Here is a 17,727-nt window from a genome sequence, read left to right on the forward strand (position 1 = left end):
GACAAGAGTGTGGTGGTTATGGGGGGTGGGGGTGAGGGAAGGAGGAAGAGGGGGAGGGAGAAGGGCACAAAGAAAACTAGATAGAAGGTGACAGAGGACAATCTGACTTTGGGTGATGGGTATGCAACAGAACTGAATGACAAGATAACCTGGACATGTTTTCTTTGAATATATGTACCCTGATTTATTGATGTCACCCCATTAAAATAAAAATTTATTTATAATAAAAAAATGTAAAAAAAATATATACTGAAAGGTAGTTTATTATTTCATGCACTTAATACTTAAATAAGAATAAAAGAGGCACACAAAACTAGATTATAAGAAAGAATTTTAAAATGTGAATGAAAAAATATTAAATAATACCTGACAAAAAACAATAAACTGTAATTTAAGTTTTTTTCATATCGCTTCTTGGTTGATGTCATCACTTGCAATTTTTTTCACCTGTGGATGGAATGAACATTACTATGGGCACTTAGAATTTTCTGTTGGGCAGATGAACATTAAAAAAGAATCAGAAATGTAAATTTGTTATTTCCACATCCTGCAGCTGCTCAGGTGTCCACCTTAGAGAGAACCCTGATTACAAGTGCCATTATAACAACCGGTTCACCGAACTCAACAAATATTAGGTATCAGTTCTGCCAAACCAGTGCGAACTGGCTGAATCCCACCCCTCTAGTTATGGGTTTTGTTTTCCAAGGGCTGAAAGGGCCTAGCAGAGCTGGAAGAACCTTGCAGTTGTGCAGTGAAATGAAGGGGAGGTTGTTAAGGAGCAAGAGGAAAGCACAAAGAGGGGAGTGGAGCACCCCTGGACAACATGTTTTGCCCACATGGGAATTTTGAATGGAGCTGACTCTGACCACTCAGTACCACTTCAACACAAAAAAACAAAACAAACAATACATTTTTGAGAGTTGCTTTAATCTATTGTACTCTTTCAATAGTGAGCTGGTCAAGATTTTTAGAGGTAGAGTAGAGAAGGGTGATGAGCTTTGCAACCATAGTGTGAGTTGTAAATCATGACATTTAGTTGGGCACAGAGGCTAGATCATTTATGTTTGATGAGCATTTTCAAAACTCAAAACAAGAGAGAAAAAAATGGTGTCTATCTTTTATACCATTTCCCCCTTTTTGAGGTAAGTCAGAGAGCTTGAGTTATGGAGCATTAAAAGATCCTTTTGTTCCCACCTTCAATTTTCTTCTTTTCACTTAGAAAAAACCTTTTAGGCCAGAGACCATTTGAAGGGATCCTGGTTACTCCGTGTTTCATTCACTGGCCCCTTGTATTTTCTGGACCTGCATCTCAATCCACTGAACCTCAGGAGGGAAATTATTCTAGCACGTATCAAACTGCCAGGCTGTTCTACATAAGCAGGGCTCTTTGCTTTGGTACAAGACAGTAATGCCATTTGTAGATCAACATTCAAGTGTCTTGGCGAACACGTTATGTGTGTAGGAGCCCTAACCACTGCTCTTGGTGGGGAGATCACGCTGTCACTTGCAACACACATTTAGAAATCAGCCCTGATTAAATTGAGCTATGTTGGTGAAGCCCTGGTTTGTGAAAAGGATATGGAGTTTGAGGACATGCTGGTATTTCTTCCTCATGCTGTTTCTGAGGACACATAGTAGAGTGTTCTGGCTAAATTAGCCAGTTACCAGCTCCCCAAACAACTTTGGTTTCAGACACCTGACTTGACTCCGTGAGTGAGTGGGAGGCTATTTTCCCTGAATGTTTTTGCATCTTAGCTTTCATGTCACTACATGAACATTCAGCCCACAGATTTCTGTTATCTAATCAGGTGCATCAGTCCGTGGTGGAGAAGAGAGGGGAGGAACGCCCCTCTGACTCAGATTTTGCACAAACAAAACTCAGCTTGTTAGCAGAGACAGGGAAGAGCACCTGCGGCTGCTCAGCCCCCCCCCCCCCCCCCCCAGTGTCTATGGGGCAGTGCAAATGGGTGAGTTTTTATGGCAAGATAAGCAACTGGAGGGCTCCACTTTGGTATGCTAATAAAATTAAAATGTCAATATTTACACATGACCTTCAAGGCTCTGACACTCTTGCTTTCTTAGGATTCAGTACAGACTGCAGTTTCTTTAGTCCGTTACCAACAGCTTGGAAATTCAGTTAGAGGACATAACCCAAATGTTCTCCAAATGTTGCTTCCAAATGGGCATCTTGAAAAGTGCTGATTTAAGGCGTGCAAACTTTCTGCACCAAGAGAGGGCTGTCGCTCTGCTTACCCAACTACAAGGGAATTACCGAAGATTAAAACCACAGATGATAAAGATAGTGCCAGGGAGCGTAGTTTAATTTGTTGATAACTAAAGCACAAGAGGCCTTTGTACAGGCTTCTTGAAGTCTCACTATTGTGTATTGCACATTCAACTCCTGCTTGGGTGCTGACACAAACAAATAAACGCGATCATAACGGTTGAAATGTAGTTAGAAACACAATTGAGAACATCTGTATTGTAAGCAGAAATAAATTAGAAATACTGAAGTGTTTTGTAGCTGTGAAAACAAAGAAATAAAAAAAAAATAACCCACAGTACCTGGATTAAGTGGTTATAAATAATGTATAAAGCAAAAATCTCATTACCCCCTGTGTAAACCTCCCCCCCCATGAAATATTTTTTATGAATGTAGTAACACTGTAATAACCAAGGCATTTGTTTTTCCCCACAAACTTTGCATTTCATAACTGTAAGATTATTTGGATTTACAAGTTCGGGACCAAACGTCCCCGAGTTTACTGGTTTTGGTCTCTTTTGAGTGACCTTCAGCTCTGGGACTCAGTGCAGTTCCATACTCCACTATTTATCAGAATGCTGCTCTGCACACGTGAGAGCTTCCCTCAAATACAGCCACATAAAAACAAACAGAGGCAAACACAAATCCCCGTAGCCCCGAAGGAAAAGGCCTTGAAACTTTCATTGATCAAGGAGGGGAGGACGTGGGGGAGGCCAGGCGGGAGGAGCGCTACCTGAGCATGTCAGCAACACCTGGTGTGGTTCCCGGAGTGGAGTCTAGGCTGTTAGCAAGAGAACAAATCATGTTCCTGATGTTAATACAAGTAAAGCGACAGCTGCCAGATTAGTGAGCTCTGTCCAACTGAGGTCTGGGGCCATTGCAGGAGTGGCTCGAATTTTTCCTGGGTGCCATCCTCAGCATAGCCAGTAAACAGAAGGGACACAATTCTCTGGACACACGTTCACACCCTATTGTCCTTCCCTCTTGGTTCTCATTTTCCCTCCTAAACCCAGGGCCAGACTCTGGAACATCAAGGAATCCAACAGCATGCTGAAGGGTCAAATATGGCTCTAGAGTCCTGTTGTTTATAAAACCCAGTTCTCCTGGGTCATGCAAGATGAACACTGTATCTCTAATATACACTAGGGCAAAAAGTAAAGCAATAAAAAACAAAACAAAACAAAAAATGAAACCCCACAATTTTTATATAATAGAAGCTACCCTAAGCCTAATTGTCTCCTATCTCAAATACCTAATGATTCCTTCCAAGCTTTTAGTTAATAAATTAATGCACATCTGGCTGTCCTAGCATCTCTGGATTGGTTCCTAAGTGAACTCCATATATCTATAGTGATAACTGCCAAATTTTAGCCACATGCCTAATCAGATGCTGCTCTTACCTGAGACTTGTGACCCTGTTCTATTTCCACCTACCCCAATGAGACAGCAGTATGGTTAAAGCAGCTAAGCAGAATGATCCCATTAGATTTCCTATCAGTATAAAATCACATGTGGACTGATTTTTGGAGCCATAGTAAGAAATTCTTAATTTCTCTTCATTTTGGTACACAGTGATGGCATTGTGGCAGAAAATCATTGGATTATGACTCAGAAGTTTGCTCTTAAATCCCATGTCTCCTCTCACTACCTGAGTGACTTCAGATCACTCCATCTCTGAGCTTCAGTTATGTAGAAAGTGGGCATAATATCACCTCATATTCTTCCTTTAGTGGGACCTAAATAAGGTAAAGCAAAGAAAGGGGCTTTATATGGTTTAAAGTGTTATGGTATGATGTTATCATTCGTCTTAGTTCATTCAGGCTGCTATAACAAAATACCACAAACTGAGTAGCTTATAAGCAACATAAGTTTGTTTCTTACAGTTCTGGAGGCTGGAAGTCTGAGGTCTGGGTGCCAGCATGATTGAGTAAAGGCTTTTTTTTGGGACTCAGACTTCTCCACTCTGGCCATGTCCTCACATGGTAGAACAGAGGGAAGATCTCTCTGAAGCCTCTTTTATTAGGGCACTAATTCTGTTCATGAGGCTTCGCCCTTACCACCTAAACACCTCCTGAAGCCCATCTTCATCAACTTGGGGAGGACACCAAACATTCAGACTGTAGCATTATTATTTAAAGAAAATACCCATCTTACTGATATTCCAGTATGGTTTTGATGGTCAGATTAAATAAAATATGTGAAGAAGGCTTTGAAAAATGTAAAGAGTTAAGCAATGCAGAGTAGATCACTACCTGGTGAATGTAATCACTATAGCTGTGCAATTGGATTGCCGGTGGTTACTAGTTCCATGTACAAAGTTGCAAGAGCAGATCAGTCTGCCAGACCAAAGACAGGGCGCAGTGGCCAGAGATAATTGAATTTGGTGTTATTTTTTCACAGTTTTTAAGTTGTGAGCATTTCAATTAATTGTCTTTAGATCTTTCTCATTTTTCTTTTTTACTTTTTTTTACTTCTAATAAATATAAAGAAACAATAGTCACCTCCTAATCTGGTTGTTGGAAAAACATAACTGAAATGGATTCCAAAAATAACTTTTAAGGACAAAGTTATGTGAAGGACATAAATTGTGCGTGAGCTCCTTCAGCAATAAATAGGCACATCTCCACATACCCCTAGGATCTCAAGCTGATAATGTAACAAGAGCCTATTGAATTAGGACAAGGTGATGGTTCTGCTCGTGTGACAATCTAGGTCTCAGAGTCTGGTATGCGGGCAGGGTGTAAGGAGCAGATTGCATTTTCAGGAGAAAGGTTAAACTTGAATGTTTTGGACAGGAGGTGGTTAGATGGATTTTTTTTTTAAGTCCTTGAATTTACCTGATGAGTTTTGTGTCCTTGTGGTGGTTGTCACCCATTCCAGGTTATAAATAAATTTAGCAACTCAAAGGAGGTCATTTAAAAATCTTTCCCTCAGATTCTCCATTTACTATGTTGCCCCTTCCTGCTCTCTCCTGTTCCTCACTAATTTGGCCACCTGTCCTTCTGACCCCTGTGAGTTTAAGATTAGTAGTACATAGTTTTAAAGATATTTTGAAACTTTTATAGGAGAGTTGTGAAAACAGCGGAAGTTTCCAGGAAACCCTGAATAGAAGTTAAGAGATTCAGTTACTGAATTAGTTAATTAATTAATGGCTTTAAAACAACATTTTGAACTAAATTTAGACTTGCAAAATGTTGCAAAAATCCTATCAAGTGTTCTTTTGTATTCCTCCCTCTGCTTCCACTGGTTAACATCTTTGTTTTAAAGTCCATTTTGTCTGATATAAGTATTGCTACCCCAGCTTTTTTTTCATTTCCATTTGTGTGAAATATTTTTTTCCATCCTTTTATCTTCAGTCTATGTGCATCTTTTGATTTAAGTTGTGTCTCTTGCAGACAGCATATGTATGGGTCCTGTTTTCTTATCCACGCAGCTACCCTATGTCTTTTGATCAGATCATTTAATTCATTTACATTTAAGGTTATTATTGATATGTACTTTTTTTTTTTTTTTAAAAAAACGGCCTTCCTGCTCTCCTTGGGCTCAGTGCTTTGGGTTCAGCACCCCTGCTACTACCACATGAGCCTCATAGATGGTGTTTTTTTTTTTTAATTTTTTAATTTATTCATTTTAGAGAGGAGAGGGAGAGACAGAGAGAGAGAGAGAGAAGAGAGACAGAGAGAGAGAAGTGGGGGAGGAGCTGGAAGCATCAACTCCCATATGTGCCTTGACCAGGCAAGCCCAGGGTTTCCAACTGGCAACCTCAGCATTTCCAGGTCGACGCTTTATCCACTTCATCACCACAGGTCAGGCTGATATGTACTTGTTTATTGCTATTTTATTCTTTAAAACTGTATTCCTCTTTTGCTATATTCTTTTTCTCCTTTGATCTGTTTACAACAGGTCCCTTAGCATTTCTTGCAGCCTTGGTTTGGTTGTAGTGAATTCCTTGAGTATTTTTTTGTCTGTAAAGCTTTTTATTTCTCCTTCAATTTTAAATGATAGCCTTGCTGGATAAAGTAGTCTTGGTTGTAGGCTCTTGTTCTGCATTACTTTGAATATTTCTTGCCATTCCCTTCTGGCCTCAAGTGTTTCTGTTGAGAAGTCAGAAGTCATCCTTATGAGGGCTCCTTTGTAGGTGATAGTCTTTTTTTCTCTAGCAGCTTTTAATATTTTTTCTTTATCACTTAGCTTTGGTATTTTAATTATGATGTGTCTTGGTGTTGATTTCTTTTGGTTTCTCCTTAATGGAGTTCTCTGTGCTTCCTGAACATGTGAGATGTTTTCCTGCCTTAATTGAGGGAAGTTTTCAGCTATAATATGCTTGAACAAAGTCTCTATCCCTTGATCTTTCTCTTCTTCTTCAGAAACCCCTATGATGCAGATGTTATTTTTCTTCATGTTGTCACAGAGCTCTCTAAGAGTTTCCTCAGACTTTTTGAGTCTCTTTTCTTTTTTCTGCTCTGCCTCCGTGCCTTTATTTATTGTGTCCTCTAACTCGCTGATTTGATTCTCTGCTTCCTCCATCCTGCTTTTAATTCCTTCCATTGTGTTCTTTATTTCAGATATTGTATTTGTCATTTCTGACTGATTCTTTTTTATTATTTCAATGTCCTTTTTTATATTTGCTATCTCTTTATTTAGGTGTTCATAATGACCATCTATTGTTGTTCTAATATCTTTGAGCATCCTAACAATTGTTATTTTAAACTCTGCATCTGGTAATTTGGTTACATCTGATTCATTTAGGTCCTTTTCTGGGGATTTCTCTTGGTTCGTTTGTGTTGCATTTCTCTGCCTACGCATTTTCTCTGTGTAAAGGAAGGTTTTGGACCCTGGAGTCCACTGGGTATGGCCTCTGTTCCCTAGGTATGGTCTGTCTGCGGGCCCGCCACTCTCTCTTCTGTTGCTGCCTAGGGCTTTTGGGTTTGGGCGTTGCTGGTGCCTGCCCACTGGGGCTGTTGCTGTGGTTTCCACCTTTCCTTCACGGGAGTGGCTGTGATCAAGTGTTCGGGTGCATAAGCCTTGGTGGCCTTAACCTTTGCCCTGCCCCCGTGGGTGGTGTTATGCTTGGTCCTGAGGGCACTGGCGAGCACCTTTGCTCAGCTGTGGGTCTCTGCCTGTTTCTGGGTCTTCACCCCACCCTTGCAGGAGGATCCCACTTGTGGAACGGCTGCTAGCCTTGGCTCTACTGGCCAGGCAGGACTGCGTGCCCACGCTCAGCTCAGTAGCAGAACTCTGCCTGTTCTGGGCTTTTGGCTCCACCCTCGCGGGAGGAGCCGGCTTCCAAGTCAGGCCACAAGCCTCGGTTCCACGGGCGGGGCAAGGCTGTGCTCCTGCGCCCTTGCTCAAGGGCTGGTCTCCACCCCTTCCAGGGTTCCTGCCCTTCTCCCGCAGGCTGGATTACAGGCTGCCAGCAGCTGGGCTTGACCACTTTTGCATGCCTATTCCTCCCCAGCCGGGCAAGACTGAGCTCACACATGAGCCCAGTGGTGGCCAGCAGGCTTCCGCCCCTGCCAACAGAACTGCCCCTCTGCGTCCTGCTGCTGCCTGCCCTCCAGCGAGCCCTCAGCCGTGTGGGGTGCGGGTGCTGCTGCTCAGACCCTAACACTCACTACTGTAGCACCGAAAGCTCCCTCCTTCTAAGCAACTCTGCTCTGAGTGCCGTGGGGGAGCTTGTTTGGCTGCTCTCCTGCTTCCCTTTGCTGGTATTGCTATTTCCGGGGGAAATATTCACTTCAGATTTGGGGAGTGACTCAACCCAGGGGTTAGGGTGGCTGTCTCCCAAAATGTTTCTCCCTGTGCCTCTCTTCCTACTACTCCAGTCCTCTCCTCTCTCCCCATCCCCCAGAGCCCTGAGTGAGTGGTTGTGAGAGAGGTGTTCTGCGTGGTCCCTTTAAGAAGAATCCTGGATCTGAGAAAGCAGTCTCTTTCTCACAAACAGTATCCTGACTTGTTTCCAGCTAAATACTGTCCTTATGCCTCTTCTGGGCTCTGGGGCTGCAGGCTGGGGCTTTGTTCCTGGGGCTCAGGATCCTCCCCTCTCTGCTAAACTCACTTCCAGCCAAGCGAGTCTCTCCTGGCTGCCGTTCGCTCTGGGGAGCTGGGCAGCCCTCTCCACTTTTCCATTTTTCCTACCAGTCTTGGTGTGGCTTCTTCAGTGTTCCTTGGTTGAAGAGTCCTCTTAGTTTAGTCCAAAGTTGGTTTTTCCAGATGATAGTTCTTAAAATTAGTTTGTAATCCACTTTGGTTCTGGGAGGTGGATGTTGGTACGTCTGCCACTCCAGCGCCATCTTGTCTTCTCCTGGTTTAACATTTTTCATCACTATATTATAACGATTAAGAATAGGAAATGAACAGTATTAGTACAGTATTTTTAACCAAACTACACACTTCATTTGCAAGTTACTAATTTTCCTGCAAATATCACTTTCTAGTTCAAGATCTTATTTAGTATCCCCATTGCCTTTCACCTGCAATCTGTGACAGTTCCTCTTTCCTTTTCTTTCATGACTTTGTCACTTTTCAAAAGTAGTGATCAGTAGTTTATTAGAATGTCCTTTAATATAGGTTAGCCAAATGTTTTCTCATGATTGGGCTGAGTTTATGCAGTTGTGGCAAGAATATCACAAAAACGAAACTGTGAACTTTTTCAGCACATCCTATCAAGGGGTTCACAATGTCAATATGTCTTACTACTGATATTCCCCTTTGATCACTTAGTTAGACTGGTGTCTGCTGATTTCTTAACTGTATAGCTACTATCTTTTTCTTTGTGTTGATAAGTCTTTTGGGGGAGACACTCTGAGTTTATTTAAGTCCTGTTTATTTTTCCTGAATTTCTTTTGCATAAAGAAGCAGATATCTGTGAGTTTTTTTAGTATCTAAGTTCCAATAAAGGGATCACATACTGTAGGGGCTCTTTGAGGCTTTCCCCCTTTTTCACTTAAATATTAGCATAGATATCCTCATTTTAAAAATACAGTTGTGTAGTAGTACTCTATTCTGAGTATATAACAATTAATTCAAGCATTCTTCCATGTATGGGTATTTGTTCCCAGTATTTTGCAATTGCAAACAATGCAGCAATAAATTACCTTTGTATTTTTGTATTGTTAGAGATATATCTCTAGAAGTGGAATTATTAGGTCAAAAATAAAAAAGTATATACAATCTGTCAGAGAGTGCCAAATTTTCTTCTGGGAGGGTTATACCAATATGCATTCCTACCAGAAATGTATGAAAGTGCCTGTTTTTCCATAACTTTATGGAAGAGCTTTACTAATAGAAAGTGTTACCATATTTTAAAACTGCCAATTTAATAGGTGAGAAATGAATTTTTAAAGTTATTAGTGAGTTTGAGTATTTTTTCATGTTTGTGAATTATCTATTTATGTCTTTCCCTTGGTTTTTCGTCAGAATTTTAGTCTTTTATCCCTCAATTTGTAAGATTTCTTTATATGAGGGAATATTAGCCTTTTTTTCTAGGATATGTTAAAATATTTTCTACCCATTTGTCAGTTGTTTGACTTTGTTTATGGTATCTTTTTGTCATGCAAAAATTTTAATTTGTATGCAGTCAAATTTTTAAAATTGTCTCTGGATATGAAATCATAATGAGAAAGTTTTTTCTTACCAAGGTTAAAGAATAATTTAGCCCTGGCCGGTTGGCTCAGCGGTAGAGCGTCGGCCTGGCGTGCGGGGGACCCGGGTTCGATTCCCGGCCAGGGCACATAGGAGAAGCGCCCATTTGCTTCTCCACCCCCCCCCGCCCCCTTCCTTCCTCTCTGTCTCTCTCTTCCCCTCCCGCAGCCAAGGCTCCATTGGAGCAAAGATGGCCTGGGCACTGGGGATGGCTCCTTGGCCTCTGCCCCAGGCGCTAGAGTGGCTCTGGTCGCGGCACAGCGACGCCCCCGGAGGGGCAGAGCATCGCCCCCTGGTGGGCAGAGCATCGCCCCTGGTGGGCATGCGGGGTGGATCCCGGTTGGGCGCAAGCGGGAGTCTGTCTGACTGTCTCTCCCCGTTTCCAGCTTCAGAAAAATACAAAAAAAAAAAAGAATAATTTAGCCATGTTTTCCTCTGCACTGTATGGTTTCAGTTTTTCTACTGATAGTTTTTCTACTGTATGATGTTAAATAGGGATCTAATTTGATCCTTTTCCAGATGACTACCTAGTTATTCCAGAACTATTTACTAAAAAGCTCATCTTTACCCCAGTGATTTAAGGTGCTACCTTTGTCATATACTAAATTTCCACATATATTTGGGCCTAATTCTGGACTATTCTATTAAACTTGTTTATTTTTCTATTTATATTCCAGCACCATATTGTTTTGATTATCAACCCTTTATAGAATGTTTTAATTTCTGGTAAGACTAGTCACCACACACATTTTTTATTTTTTATTTTTTTGGTTTTTTTACCTATTATTGCATATTTTTCTCATATGAGCATTAGTATCAAATTATCTAACTCTAAAACATAACTTGTTGGTAATTTATTATAATTGTATTAAATTTAAAAATTAATTTAAAGAGATCTAATATTTTTATAATGTCATAATCCTATTCAAAAATAGATGTCTATCCATTTATGCAGACCTTTCTAGTGTCCTTTGGGAGTGTTTAAATTTTTTTCTTTGTACACGTTTGCATTCTTGTAAAATTTACTCATAGATATTTACTACATTTTGATGCTGTGATAAATGGGGTTTTCTTTATCATTATGTCTATTGTTTATTGTTTGTGTGAATACTATTCATTTTTATGTGTTAATTTTATATATTTTTACTTGAATAAATTCTTTTATTGTTTGAGTTGGTTTGTTATTGACTCTTTTGGGGTTTTTTCTGGTTTTATTATTATATCATTCGCAAATATAGTTTTCCTTTTTCTTTAATCATTCTTACACTTCTAACTTTTTTCTTCTGTCTAATTGCATTGGTTAATACCTCTAATAGTAGCAGAGACAGTAAACATTTGTGTCTTATTCTTGATCATAGTGGAAATGACTCTAGTATTTCTCCATTAAATAAGGTATTGGCTTTAGACTAATCATCATGTTGAGAAAGTATACTTCAATTCCTTTATACTGGAATAGTTTCACCAAGAATGTGTGTTAAATTTTGTCAAATGTTCTCTCAGTGTCTACAGATATGGTTATGTGATTTTTAAAAAGTTTTATTATGTGTATGTAGTAGGCTGAATAATGGCCATCAGAGCTTAATCCTCAGAATCTGTAAATGTCACATTATATTATAAATTTTTTTTTACAGATATAATTAAATTGAAGATCTTCAGGTAAAGATTACTCAGGCCAGTCTCAATGCCATCACAAATGTGGTTATCAGAGAGAGGTAAAGTGAGATTAGACACATACATACAGGAGAAGGCAATGTGAGGATGGAAGCAGAGTTTGGAGTGATAAGGTCATAAGCCAGCGAATGCTGGCAGCCACCAGAAGCTGGAAGAAGCAAGGAATGACTCTTCCTAGAGCTCATGGGGCATGTGAGAGACTCCAGCACCTTAATCAGACTTCTCACCTCCAGAACTATGAGAATAAATTTTTGTTATTTTGAGCCCCAAAGTTTGTGATAATTTGTAATAGTGGCTATAGAAAACTGATGGGGAGTTTGGTACTGGGAGTTGAGGCATTTCTGTAACAAATATCTAAAATGAGGAAGTGATTTTAAAATTGGATAACAGATAAGAGGCTATAAGAATTTTGAGGTGCGTGATAGAAAAAGCCTGGATTGACTTAAACAGACTGTTGGTAGTAATATGAATGTTGAAAGCATTTTTGTTGAGGTCTCAGAAGGAAATGAGCACATTATTGGACTCTGGACGAAAGATGATCTTTGTTATATAGTGGAAGAAATGTTAGCCGAATTGTGTCCTATTGTGTTTAAAGCAAAACTTGTAGGTAAGTTATGAACCTGGATCTGTAGTTGCGGAGCTTTTCAAGCAAGGTATTGAAAGTACAGCCTGGTTTCTTTTTATTGCTTATCGTAAAATGACAGAAGAAGGGGATAAATTGAGAAAGGAATTGTTAAGCATAAAGGAACTAGTACTTGATAATTTGCCTATCTGGATTGCAAATGATTCTAAAATGAAGAGGTTTACTGTAAGGAAAGCGTGCCCTGGAGAGAACGTGGCTAGACATGCTCTTTTTTTACTGGTGTTGACGAGATTCAAGTGTGTTGGATCATGTTTGCAAATATTTTGTTTAGAATTTTTGTAGTGATATTTATGACTATTATTGCTCTGTAGGTTTATGTCTTTGTATTGTCTTTCTCTAAGTATGAATATTATAATTCTTCTGTGAAATTATCTGTACTTGGTGATTTTTTTTTTTTTTGGTGGGGAATTCTTTAGTGAACTTTTCTATTTCTTATAGGAAAATTGGTCTGTTTAGGCTTTCTAAACCTAATGAGGTTAATATGTATTTCCCTGGGAAACTATCCATTTAAAATAGGTTTAAAATTTTTTTTTGCATAGAGTCTGCAACTTTGTTATGCTTTAAAACATTTCTGTTTGTTTCAATGGTTATTTTCCTCTTCTCATTCCCCCCCTTTTTAAAAACAAACAAACAAACATATTTGTAGCTTTTCCTTTCTCTGGGATTAAGTTGGTTAGTGGTTTGCTTATTTTGTTAACTTTTTCCTCATATCAGGATTTTGATCCTTTGACATTTACTTAATGCCTATAGGACAATGTGGGTATATCCACTTTTCCCTCCCTTCTCCTCCTAGTTTTTGGTTGCAACATATCTACTTTGTCACAATACACAATAGCTATATGGTAGTCTTTCCAGCCCCATCTTGCACCCAGACCAAGATCTACCAGGCAACTCCTGTCTGGGGCCGATGAATCAACTGAGCTATTTTTAGCACGTGAGGCTGCTGGCCCTGGAACCAATGGAGTCACTGGCTGCAGAAGGGGTATGTGGGGACAAGGGGGAGAAGGAGGCGATATGTGGGGAGAAGGGGGAGAGGGAAGCGGAGGGAAGCAGATGGTCGTTTGTCCTGTGTGCCCTGACAGGAATTGAACCTGGGACGTCCATATGCCAGGCCAATGCTCTATCGACTGAGCTACTGCCCAGGGCCCATTTATATATTTTAAAATGTTTTGTGCTAGTCCTTTTTTAGAGTTTCCCAGTCATGATTTGGTTGGATAAAGCTTATTGTTTAGTAGAATCTTCAAAAATAATTTATGGGTATAGGATTCTACAAGATTTTATATATCAAAAATTGTTATTTGCTATATCAAATTGTTAACTGATATAGTCAAGAACAACTTGGCTATGAAATAATTATTTTCACAATTTCTTTCATTAAACTTTTAAAAGATGATATTCCATTGTTGCCTTCTTTGTATATTGGTTTTAAAAATTCTGATGCCGACTAAACTAAGAGGACTCTTCAACCAAGGAACACTGAAGAAGCCACACAGAGACTGGTAGGAAAAGCGGAAACGCGGAAACGCGGAGAGGGCTGCCCAGCTCCTCGGAGTGAACGGCAGCAGGGAGAGACTCGCGTGGCGGGAAGTGAGTTTAGCAGAGGGGAAAGGGTCCTGAGCCCCAGGAACAAAGCCCCAGCCTGCAGCCCCAGAGCCCAGAAGAGGCATAAGGACAGTATTTAGCTGGAAACAAGTCAGGATACTGTTTGTGAGAGAGTCTGGTTTCTCAGACCCAGGATCCTTCTTAAAGGAACCGCGCAGAACATCTCTCTCAAGACCACTCACCTGGGGCTCCTGGGGATGGGGGGAGAGAGGAGAGGACCAGAGTAACAGGAAGAGAGTATAATCTAGGAGGCATAGGGAGAAACATTTTGGGAGATAGCCACCCTAACCCCTGGGATGAGTCACTTCCCAAAGCTGAAGTGAATATTTCCCCTGGAAACAGCAATACCAGCAAAGGAAATCAGGAGAGCAGCCAAACAAGCTCCCCCGCGGCATTCAGAGCAGAGTCGCATAGAAGGAGGGAGCTTTCGGGCCTACAGTAGTGAGTCTTAGGGTCCGAGCTGCAATGCCCCCACCCACGCGGCTGAGGGCACACTGGAGAGCGGGCGGCAGCAGGAGCTAAAAGCGTGGTTCTGCTGGCAGGAGCGGAAGCCGGCTGGCCACCACTGGGCTCAGGTGTGAGCTCAATCTTGCCCAGCTGGGGAGAAGGGGGCATGCAAAAGCGGTCAAGCTCAGCTGCCGGCAGCCTGTAATCCAGCCTCCGGAAGAAGGGCGGGAACCCCGGAAAGGGTGGAGACCAGCCCCGGAGCAAGGGCAGAGGAGCACAGCCCTGCCCCGCCCATGCAACCCAGGCTTTTGGTCTGACTTGGTAGCCGGCTCCTCCCACGGGGGTGGAGCCAAAAGCCCAGAAGAGGCGGAGTTCCGCTACGGAGCTGAGCTTGGGCACGCAGCCCTGCCTGGTGGTAGAGCCAAGGCTAGCAGCTGTTCCTTGAGTAGGATCCTCCTGCAAGGGCAAGGTGAAAGCTCGGAAACAGGCGGAGACCCGCAGATGAGCAAAGGTGCTCACCAGTGCCCTCAGGACCGAGCATACGTCACACATGGGGGCGGGGCAAAGGCCAAGGCCATCAACCCTTGTGCACCAGAGCACGTGATCACAGCCACTCCCGTGAAGAGAAAATGCAGAGGCAGAGAAATACAACACAAATAAACCAAGAGAAATCCCCAGAAAAGGACCTAAGTGAATCAGATATAGCCAAATTACCAGATGCAGAGTTTAAAATAACGATTGTTAGGATGCTCAAAGATATAAGAACAACCATAGATGGCCATTACAAAAACCTAAATAAAGAGATAACAAATATAAAAAAGGACATTGAAATAATAAAAAAGAATCAGTCAGAAATGACAAATACAATATCTGAAATAAAGAATGCAATGGAAGGAATTAAAAGCAGGATGGATGAAGCAGAGAATCAAATCAGTGAGTTAGAGGACACAATAAATAAAGGCACGGGAGCAGAGCAGAAAAAAGAAAAGAGACTCAAAAAGTCTGAGGAAACTCTTAGAGAGCTCTGTGACAACATGAAGAAAAATAACATCTGCATCATAGGGGTTTCTGAAGAAGAAGAGAAAGAACAAGGGATAGAGACTTTGTTCAAACATATTATAGCAAAAAACTTCCCCCAATTAAGGCAGGAAAACATCTCACATGTTCAGGAAGCACAGAGAATTCCATTAAGGAGAAACCCAAAGAAACCAACACCAAGACACATCATAATTAAAATACCAAAGCTAAATGATAAAGAGAAAATATTAAAAGCTGCTAGAGAAAAAAAGACTATCACCTACAAAGGAGCCCCCATAAGGATGACTTCTGACTTCTCAACAGAAACACTTGAGGCCAGAAAGGAATGGCAAGAAATATTCAAAGTAATGCAGAACAAGAGCCTACAACCAAGACTACTTTATCCAGCAAGGCTATCATTTAAAATTGAAGGAGAAATAAAAAGCTTTACAGACAAAAAAAAAACTCAAGGATTTCACTGCAACCAAACCAAGGCTGCAAGAAATGCTAAGGGACCTGTTGTAAACAGATCAAAGGAGAAAAAGAATATAGCAAAAGAGAAATACAGTTTTAAAGAAAAAAAATGGCAATAAACTATTACATATCAGTAATAACCTTAAATGTTAATGGATTAAATGATCCGATCAAGAGACATAGAGTAGCTGCGTGGATAAGAAAACAGGACCCATACATATGCTGTCTACAAGAGACACACCTTAAATCAAAAGATGCACACAGACCGAAGATAAAAGGATGGAAAAAAATATTTCATGCAAATGGAAATGAAAAAAAAAAGCTGGGGTAGCAATACTTATATCAGACAAAATGGACTTTAAAACAAAGACCAGAGTTAGAGATAAAGAAGGTCACTACATAATGATAAAGGGAGCAATCCAAAAGGAAGATATAACCATTATAAATATCTATGCACCTAATATAGGAGCACCTAAATATATAAAGCAGACTTTGATGTACTTAAAGGGTGAGATCAACAGCAATAGTATAATAGTAGGGGATTTCAATACCCCATTAACATCATTAGATAGATTTTCAAGAAAGAAAATTAACAAAGAAACAGCAGACTTAAAGGACATATTAGATCAACTCGATTTAATAGATATCTTCAGAACCTTTCACCCTAAAACAGCAGCATATACATTCTTTTCAAGCACTCATGGTACATTCTCTAGAATAGACCACATGTTAGGGCACAAAAGCGGGCTCAACAAATTTCAGAAGATTGAAATCATATCAAGCACTTTCTCTGATCACAATGGCATTAAACTAGAAATCAACCACAATAGAAAAATTGAAAAACATTCAAACACTTGGAAACTAAATAGCACGTTATTAAATAATGAATGGGTTAACATTGAGATCAAAGAAGAAATTAAAAAATTCCTAGAAACAAACGATAATGAGCATATATCAACTCAAAATTTATGGGACACAGCAAAAGCAGTCCTGAGAGGGAAGTTTATAGCATTACAGGCATACCTCAAGAAGCTAGAAAAAGCTCAAATAAACAACTTAACCCTGCATCTAAAAGAACTAGAAAAAGAACAGCAAGTAAAGCCCAGAGCTAGTAGAAGGAAGCAAATAATAAAGATCAGAGCAGAAATAAATGACATAGAGGCTAAAGAAACAATACAGAGGATCAATGAAACCAGGAGCTGGTTCTTTGAAAAGGTAAATAAGATCGATGAACCTTTAACGAGACTCACCAAGAAAAAAAGAGAGAGGACTCAAATAAATAAAATTAGAAATGAGAGTGGAGAAATAACAACTGACACAACAGAAATACAAAATATTGTAAGAAAATACTATGAAGAACTGTATGCCAAAAAACTAGACCACCTAGATGAAATGGACAAATTCCTTGAATCATATAATCTTCCAAAAATCAATCTGGAAGAATCAGAAAACATAAACAGACCAATTACAACAAATGAGATTGAAACAGCTATCAAAAAACTCCCAAAAAAGAAAAGTCCTGGGCCTTATGGCTTCACAAGTGAATTCTACCAAATATTCAAAGAAGAACTAACTCCTATCCTTCTCAAGCTATTTCAAAATATTCAAGAGGAAGGAAGACTTCCAAACTCCTTTTATGAGGCGAGCATAATTCTGATTCCAAAACCAGGCAAAGACAACACAAAAAAAGAAAATTATAGGCCAATATCCCTGATGAACTTAGATGCAAAAATCCTCAACAAAATATTAGCAAACCGGATCCAGCAATATATGGAAAAAATCATACACCATGATCAAGTGGGATTTATTCTGGGGAGGCAAGGCTGGTACAATATTCACAAATCAATCAATGTGATTCATCACATAAACAAAAGAAAGGAGAAAAACCACATGATAATTTCAATAGATGCAGAAAAAGCATTTGATAAAGTCCAGCACCCATTCATGATCAAAACTCTCAGCAAAG

This window comes from Saccopteryx leptura, chromosome 3 (genome assembly GCF_036850995.1).
Source record: "Saccopteryx leptura isolate mSacLep1 chromosome 3, mSacLep1_pri_phased_curated, whole genome shotgun sequence".
NCBI classification, from domain to species: Eukaryota; Metazoa; Chordata; class Mammalia; order Chiroptera; family Emballonuridae; genus Saccopteryx; species Saccopteryx leptura.